Source organism: Numenius arquata, chromosome 2 (genome assembly GCF_964106895.1).
Source record: "Numenius arquata chromosome 2, bNumArq3.hap1.1, whole genome shotgun sequence".
In the NCBI taxonomy this organism is placed as follows: domain Eukaryota; kingdom Metazoa; phylum Chordata; class Aves; order Charadriiformes; family Scolopacidae; genus Numenius; species Numenius arquata.
This window is the reverse complement of record NC_133577.1, coordinates 66,990,794-66,997,463: the sequence shown is the minus strand read 5'-3', so window position 1 is coordinate 66,997,463 and position 6,670 is coordinate 66,990,794.

Here is a 6,670-nt window from a genome sequence, read left to right as displayed (position 1 = left end):
CCCAAGGAATCCCTTCCTACAAACTCAAAAGTGATCCATATTAGTGTGCAGGAAAACCTGTAAAGGTGGCAGGAGGGCCTGCATGGATTAACAAGGAGATCCTGACTGAACTCAAGCACAAAAAGGAAGCATACAAGAGGTGGAAGCAAGGACAGGTGACCCAGAAGGAATAGAGCTGCTGTCCAAGTATGCCAGGATGGGGGTTAGGAGAGCCAAATCTATCTGGAGTTGTGTGTGTTGGGACAGGCAGGATGCAGGAACAACCACAAAACCACAGATGAAATGTGAGGATTATATTTATTTTTATTACCTTGCCAACCAGAGGATCCCCAAAGCAGCATGCAGGCAGAGGCACGCAGGGACCACTGAGCTTGGTCCATGCTGGAGGATCACTGACCCTGCTGATTTTGCCTGTTTATCAGGGATTCGTGCAGGCATAGTTTACTGCTGTGCTTTGATCTTCTCTGTAGCAGGGCAGGAATTTCAAGCATGTCTGACAGGGTGCCTCTAAGTCTATCACAGACCTGTGTTATCTAAACACAGATGTTCTGCTTGTCAAGCACACAAGGATAAACAACAATTAGTATGATAGATTTATTTTTCTACACCCCAGCTGCAAGTTACTTGAGTGTGTTTATAATCCTCACCAATCTTCTGTTGTTAACCCACATTCTGCCCCTTTGCTCAAGGGACCTCTTCAGGTGAGGCTGGCAAAGCTGGAGGTGTCCATTTGGGCTTGCGGGGTGTAGGGAAGGGTAATTTAGAGGCATATAATAAACACATATGGAAAAATTAATAAACATAACCCTACAATAATGCTTTGAATCAGGTGTCCCACCCACTCTGTCAGGAAATTAGACAGCTCCGCAAGCCAGGCACCACCAGTAGATTTTTTTATTTGATGCATTAAGTCCTGGAGATGATGAATGTTGTCCTCTATGCTGGCTGATTCATCACCTATATTGAACTAACACATGCTTTCAAAATTGGAGCATCATTTGCAGTGTTGAAGGAGATAGTGCACTGCCAACTGATTTTTTTTTTTTTAAAGCTCTTTGGTGTACAGCTGTTACCTCCAAACTCAAGGCAGTAATTGCTTTTGTCCAATTTAAACCTTGTGCTAGAGCGTGTGCCAAGTGTTCAATATTTGCTACCAAATACATTACTAAGGCATGTGCTTGTAGTACATGACTACAAGGCACGACGAGCCAACCTGTGATGAGGGAGGAAAATGGGAGTGTCATCTCCTTCCAGTATGCTCCAGCTCCTTTAGCTGATATTACTCTGGGTTTGACAACCTGATGTAGGGTAATTGCCCACACAGATTGGAGAGCACTTTTTCAGATTGAACTTCAGTTCAATGTTAGGTTCATTACACCAATAACACCATTTTAATGCTATGTCCTCTAGATAAGGCACAGGTATTTGTTGAAGATACATGAAATATAAGAACTTGAAGTCTGATATCAACAGAGGATGTAAAATAAGAGGAGAGGTTGAGTTACAGAACCATACAGCATTCTCAGGGTTTGTTATATGGATCTTTGCATCTAAACTAGTAGGTTGTGGTTCCACCAAACAATCTGTCAGTGCCAACAATTCCATTTCTCCTGTAGTTGATATTTTGGGCAAAATACCATCTGGAAGAATTTAGATTCTGACTATGTTTTGTCCTGGAGGTGCTGTAATACAATCATAAGGTGTTTGATTATGAATATTCCAGCTGGTTAACAAAAAATCTGCTTTAGTAAGATGTGAATGCCAATGTTGTAAATTTTTAGTACTGCTTAGGTATTTTAATTGTTCTTTCAACATCCCATTTATTCTTTCAATCAAGCCATAAGCTTGGGGATGGTAGGCTATGTGGAATACCCAATCTGTCCCTAGCTCTTGAGCTCAGTCTTGCAGATTATGCCTACTGAAGTGTGTTCCTTGGTCACTTTGTATTTGGTGGGGAGGTCTGTATTGATGAATGAGTTGTTTTAATGCTTCAGTTGTGCTATGTTGATTAGCGTATTTGGTGGGTTTAGTAAAAACCAGTCCTGACACTGCATCTACAGCAGTGAATACATACTGCTACCCCCTTGATGAGGGCAGGGGGCCCATGTAATCAACCTGCCAGGTATTCAAGATTCACTGACCCCATTTTATCTTTTCCCGTGACATATATAATGCCCTTAAATGTAGCTGTGTATAAATAGTACAATTATGTGCATATATATTATAAATATGTAGTGGCAGAGGGGTTTGATTGTGAGCAGTGTCCACTGCCTGTGCAGTATGAGCTGATCCATGTTCACAAACTATATGTCCACTCACCAGATGCCTGTACACCTGCTTCCCATAATACAATTCCTGCAACTGGAGCATATGCAACTGCTATCCGTTGTCTTTGTCCAGTTGCCGTGTATGTTGTACTACCATCTGTAAACCAGGCATCATTTTTGTGCTCTTCTATTAACTTGTCATAAGGGGAACTTCATCCACAGGAGATGTAGGGATATCTCCAAGGGGAAGAGTTGCCCCTACTGTGGGCATATGATTAAACAATACAGTTCCTGGAAGAGTGGTGTGTGGAGTGGTTACATGTGGTCTTCCCAGTAGAAATTGTTGCTGTAAATGTTTCCATTTCCAATGTGTGGCTGCTTGAGCTATCCCTGCATGGCCCCTTAACCCAATCATCCGTAACCCACCCATAGAATCATTTAGGTTGGAAAAGACCTTGTCACGGTTTAACCCCAGCTCGCAACTGCTTGCTCACTCCACTCCCCATTCCACCCCACCTCCGGTGCAATGGGGGAGAGAATCAGAAGAGTAAAAGTGAGAAAACTCGTGGGTTGAACCAAAGACAGTTTAATAGGTAGAGCAAGATCTATGCACGCAAGCAAAGCAAAACAAGGAAATTTTTCACCACTTCTCATTGGCAGGCAAGTATTCACCCATTTCTAGGAAAGCAGGGCTCTATCACGCATACTGGTTACTTGGGGAGACAAACACCATAATTCCAAATGTCCCCTCTTTCCCTCTCTTTCCCCCAACTTTATATGCTGAGCATGATGTCATATGGTATGGAATATCCCTATGGTCAGTTGGGGTCAGCTGTCTCCTCCCAGGGTGCTTGAGGAGCAGAGAAGTCCTTGACTGCTTAGCAACAACCAAAACAACTAGTGTGCTATCAACACCATTCTCATCCCAAATCCAAAACATAGTGCTATACCAGCTGCTAGTAAGAAAGAACTCTATTCCAGCTGAAGCCATGACAGACCCTTAAGATCATCTAGTCCAACCATAAACCAAACACTGCAAAGTCTACCACTAAAGCATGTCCCTAAGCACAATGTCTACATGTCTTTTAAATGCTTCCAGGGATGGTGGCTCAACCACTTCCCCGGGAAGCCTGTTCTAATGCTTGATAACCCTTTTGGTGAAGGATTTTTTCCTGATATCTAATCTAAACCTCCCCTGGTGCAGCTTGAGGCTGTTTCCTCCCATCTTATCACTTGTTACTTGGGAAAAAAAGACCGACGCCCACCTCACTACAATCTCTTTTCAGGCAGTTGTAGAGAGTGATAAGGTCTCCCCTCAGCCTCCTTTTCTCCAGACTAACCACCACGAATAGGTATGGGCGTGTGTACAGTCACACCATCTTGGCCTGCGATTCTTTCAGTTTTCTGTAGTGCACCAACTACAGCTAGAATTTGTTTTTCCATCAGTGTATAACATATAGCAGAGCCTTGTAATGCCTTGGACCAAAATCCTACAGGTTCTTTCTGAATTTTTGGCCCAGTCATCTGTCACAATTGCCATCTCTCATGCCCTGAAAAACAGTTATGACAGGTGGAGTGCAAAGTCATGGATTAAATAAACCCAACGGATATTTTAGACGGATGATCTATAGACTAAGGGAATGATATCTCTGTGTGGGTGTGTGTATATATATCAAAGACAGGGGAAAATGGTTCTGATTAATTGGAAAGTGTAAGATCCGGGCATGACATAGATGGTATAGAATAATGGGTGGATAATGTCTTGGTTCTTACTGGGATAGGGTCAATTTTCACAAGAAGCTTGGAGTGGAAGTCTAGAGCAAGGAAGACTTGCTTTTGGTGGAGCAGGATAAGGTTAGGGAATGCCCAAACTGGACATAACTAAGTCCATGTGTCCTGATAGGATGTATCCATGAGTACTGAGTGAGCCAGCTGATGTCATTGTGAGGCCACTCTTGATTATCTTTGAAAGGTCTTGGTATGATAGAAGAAGTTCCTGAGAGAAGGCAGTAATGAGGAGTACCTAGGGAACTACAGCCTCACATCCATCCCTGGGAAGACCATGGAGGAAATCCTCCCAAAACCCATTGCCAAGCACGTGAAAGACAAGGTCACTGGGAGTAGTCAGCATGCATTTATGAAGATGAAATTGTATTTCGCTAACTTCATAGCCTTCTGTGATGAGATGACTGACTTGGTATAGCAAGAGTGACTTGCTCATCACCTTCTGTGATGAGATGACTGACTTGGTATAGTAGAGTGGAGGTATTGATCTCTATTTTAATAAGGCTTTTGGCAGTCTCTAACATCATAGATAAGCTGATGAAGTCTAGAATCACGGAATAGAATCATATAATAGTTTGGGTTAGAAGGGACCTTTAACGGTCATCTAGTCCAATACCCACCCACCCCCATTGCCTGGCAATGAGCAGGGACATCTTCATCAGGTTGCTGTTCAGCTAGATCAGGTTGCTATCCAGCCCAGTATGGTCTGGATAACTGGATAGCGAGGTAGATTGGAAACAGCCTGAACTTCCGTTTTCAAAGTGTTGTGATCAGCAGCACAAAGACAAGCTGGAGACCAGTCCACTGTAGTCAATACTAGGGTCATACCACTTAACACCTTCATCAACGACCTTGATAACGGAGAAAAGAACATGCTCACAAGTTTGCAGGTGATCCAGAACTGGGAACAGTGGTTGATATACTTGATGATGTCCTTCTGAACAGAGACGACTGACAGGTTGAAGAAATGGGCAGAGAGGAACCTCATTAAGTTCAGCAAAATGCTGTCTTGCACCTGGGGAGAAATAACCTCATGTACCAGTACAAGCTGAGGCCTGATCTACTAAAGGCAGCTTTGCAGAGAGTCTATGTTCAAGCACTTCCTCAATCACCGTTTACAGCCTGGTGTTTTATCAGTACAGTTTCTCACCACGTTTAGGTTGATGTGACTGAAGTCCTTTCTGCAGCTGCCTACAGTCAAAGCGATGTAAGAGCAGCATGTAACTGCTCCCTGAGATAGCCCGGTGACAGTTTCAGTTTAAGATACAGCAGGGGTGTGTGAAGTTTGGCGGTTCGTGAGCTGCTTCAGAAGCAACTCCTGAGGTTAAACAGTTAAAGGCTGTAACTGGGCTAGTAAGTATTTCCAGCCCACAAGCTGAGGAAGAGTAAACCTACCCTCAGCACAACCCTAGCCTCATTGCTACCCACTAGCCTTTACCCACTGCCAGACTAGCAGATGGGAGAAGCAAATGTGGTAAACGGAATCCTGTGAAAATCAGCAAGAAAATTGGTGGCTTGTCAGCCAGGGGTGTCTGCTGGTTAGGGTCACCAAGCAGGCACACAGAATTTGCCAGTACCACACAGTCTGCTGCAGCTTTATCATGCCTCCTGACCCCAGGAGAAGGATCTCCCAGGAGGCCTGTCAGCATTCCCTGCTCAACCCAGCACCTCCCACTGGCATGGGGGTTTTTGCCTTCCCAATGCTAAAATAAATAGTTTTAATGTGTTTCTTTGCAAATGCGTTTTGTTGGAAAAAATGTTTTCCTAAACTGTCAAGAATCCCATGAGTTATTTTGATGTAATAGAGAAAAAAGCCACAGCCTGCCCTCATGCTCTATGAAACTTCTCCTTCCTGTCACCCTCTTCGCAAGCATCACATTTCCTCTTGTTCATGGCCATGTCATGTCATTCCAGGGAATGAGCCCTCCAAGCCACCAGCCACTTGGGGACACTCGGCTCTCTCCTGCTTTTCCTTAGGGACAAAGATTCCTCCATGGTGGCTGAGGCCAGCCTGTTCCTGTTGACCTCCCTGGTGCCCAGGCTCTTCGAGGACATCTCGCTTGTGCTGCTGAGGGGAAAGCTAAAATAAATTTTGCTCTCTTGCCTTCATGTGCCTCCTGCTTTTTTTACAAAATTCACAGCTGGCCCGTGCTGACTGAATAAAATTACAAAAGAAAATATTGATTCGCGTGCATGAGGTGTCCCAGACAAGCTGGGCACATTCAAGCGGTTCTTCTTTAGAGGTTTTATAGCTTACACTAAAAGGGTCTGATATGAATCATCCAATTACCTACTAATGCATGTTTCTAATTACCCAATCATAAAGAAGTATACTTTGTAGGCCTTGCAGCGTCAGCATCCTTGCGGTTTATCTGTTAATCCAGATGTTTCAGTCGTCGACTTCATCAAAGTTATCGGGCATCATCAGCAACCCGTGTTTCTCTTAGATACGGATCCTTCAGTTAATTTTGGGAGAACAGGTTTCCTTATCTTAGTGGATCACTTGTTCTTCTTAGTAGGGGCAGGTGATGGGTCTTGGGTCTGAAGATAATGACGCAGCAATTATATGCTAATTATGCTGTTAGCACCTAAGGACTGTGCAGTCTCAATTTGTATCA